We start from the raw sequence: 2742 nt of genomic DNA on the forward strand, positions 1-2742 counted from the left end.
GACGATCTAGGTTAACTAGCGGGCACTTGGAATATCTAGGATAACTAGCGGGCCCTAGGACTATGTAGGTTAACTAGCGGGCACTTGGACTATCTAGTTTAACTAGCGGGTTCTTGGACTATGTAGGTTAACTAGCGGGCACTTGGACTATCTAGGTTAACTAGCTGACCTTGGACTATGTAGGTTAACTAGCGGGCACTTGGAGTATCTAGGTTAACTAGCTGACCTTGGATATGTAAGTTAACTAGCGGGCACTTGGACTATCTAGGTTAACTAGCGGGCACTTGCACAATGCAGGTTCCCTAGCGGGCACTTTGACTATGTATGTTCCCTAGCGGGCACTTGGACTATATAGGTTCCCTACGGGCACTTGGACTATCTAGGTTCCCTAACGGGCACTTGGAATATGTAGGTTCCCTATCGGGCACTTGGACTATGTAGGTTCCTCTGCGGGCACTTGGACTATGTAGGTTCCCTATCGGGCACTTGGACTATGTAGGTTCCTCTGCGGGCACTTGGACTATGTAGGTTCCCTATCAGGCACTTGGATTATGTAGGTTAACTAGCGGGCCCTTAAACTATGTAGATTAACTAGCGGCACTTGGACTATCTACGTTAACTAGCGGGCCCTTGGACTATGTAGATTCCCTAGCGGGCACTTCGACTACGTAGGTTCCCTAGCGGGCACTTAGACTCTGTATGTCCCCTAGCGGGTACTTGGACTATATATGTTCCTTACGGACCCTTGGACTATGTAAGTTACTACCGGGCACTTGGACTATGTAGGTTAACTAGCGGGCCCTTAGACTATCCAGGTTACCTAGCTGGCACGTTGACTGTGTAGGTTAACTACAGGGCACTTGCACTATCTAGGTTACCTAGCGGGCACAAGGACTATGTACGTTCCCTAGCAGGCACTTGGACTATCTATGTTAACTAGCGGGCACTTGGACTATGTAGGTTAACTAGGGGACACTTGCACTATGTAGGTTACCTAGTGGCACTTGGACTATCTAGGTTAACTAGCGGGCACTTGGACTATGTAGGTTCCTTAGCGGGCACTTGGACTATTTAGTTTACCTAGCGGGCACTTGGACTATGTAGGTTACATAGCTGGAACTTGGACTATATAGGTTACCTTGCGGTGACTTGGACTATGTAGGTTAACAAAAGACACTTGGACGATCTAGGTTAAATAGTGGGCCCTTGGACTATGTAGGTTAACGAACGGGCATTTGGACTTTGTAAGTATCTAGCAGGCACTTGGACTGTCTAGGTTACCTAGCGGGCACTTGGACTATCTAGGTTAACGAACGGGCACTTGGACTATCTAGGATAACTAGCGGGCACTTGCACTATCTAGGTTACCTAGCGGGCACTTGGACTATCAAGATTACCGAACGGGCATTTGGACTATGTAGGTTACCAAGCGGGCACTTGGACTTCTAAGTTAACGAATGGGCACTTGGACTATCTAGGTTAACTAGCAGGTTCTTGGACTATGTAGGTTAACTAGCGGGCACTTGCACAATGCAGGTTCCCTAGCAGGCACTTGTACTATCTAGGTTACCTAACGGGAACTTGGACTATGTAGGTTAACTAGCGGACACTTGGACGATCTAGGTTAACTAGTGGGCATTTGGACTATGTAAGTTACCTAGCGGGCACTTGGACTATCTAGGTTACCTAGCGGGCATTTGGACTATGTAGGTTAACTAGTGGGCACTTGGACTATGTATGTTGCATAGCGGGCAATTGGACTCTAGGTTAGGTAACGGGCACTTGGATTATATAGGTTACCTAGCGGGCCCTTTGAATATGTAGGTTACCTAGCGGGCACTTGGACTATCTAGGTTAACGAAAGGGCACTTGGACTACGTAGGTTACCTAGCGGGCACTTGGATTATCTAGGTTAGCTAACAGGAACTTGGAATATCTAGGTTACCTAGCGGGCACTTGGACTATGTAGGTTACCTTGCGGGCACTTGTACTATCTAGGTTACCTAACGGGAACTTGGACTATGTAGGTTAACTAGCGGACACTTGGACGATCTAGATTAACTAGCGGGCACTTGGAATATCTAGGTTAACTAGCGGGCCCTAGGACTATGTAGGTTAACTAGCGGGCACTTGGACTATCTAGGTTAACTAGCGGGTTCTTGGACTATGTAGGTTAACTAGCGGGCACTTGGACTATCTAGGTTAACTAGCTGACCTTGGACTATGTAGGTTAACTAGTGGGCACTTGGACTATCTAGGTTTACTAGCTGACCTTGGACTATGTAAGTTAACTAGCGGGCACTTGGACTATCTAGGTTAACTAGCGGGCACTTGCACAATGCAGGTTCCCTAGCGGGCACTTTGACTATGTAGGTTCCCCAGTGGTCACTTGGACTATATAGGTTCCCTACGGGCACTTGGACTATCTAGTTTCCCTAACGGGCACTTGGAATATGTAGGTTCCATATCGGGCACTTGGACTATGTAGGTTCCTCTGCGGGCACTTGGACTATGTAGGTTCCCTATCAGGCACTTGGACTATGTAGCTTAACTAGCGGGCCCTTGAACTATGTAGATTAACTAGCGGCACTTGGAGTATCTATGTTAACTAGCGGGCCCTTTGACTATGTAGATTCCCTAGCGGGCACTTCGACTATGTAGGTTTCCTAGCGGGCACTTAGACTCTGTATGTTCCCTAGCGGGCACTTGGACTATATATGTTCCTTACGGACACTTGAACTA

This window comes from Tenrec ecaudatus, unplaced genomic scaffold (genome assembly GCF_050624435.1).
Source record: "Tenrec ecaudatus isolate mTenEca1 unplaced genomic scaffold, mTenEca1.hap1 Scaffold_56, whole genome shotgun sequence".
Classification (NCBI taxonomy): domain Eukaryota; kingdom Metazoa; phylum Chordata; class Mammalia; order Afrosoricida; family Tenrecidae; genus Tenrec; species Tenrec ecaudatus.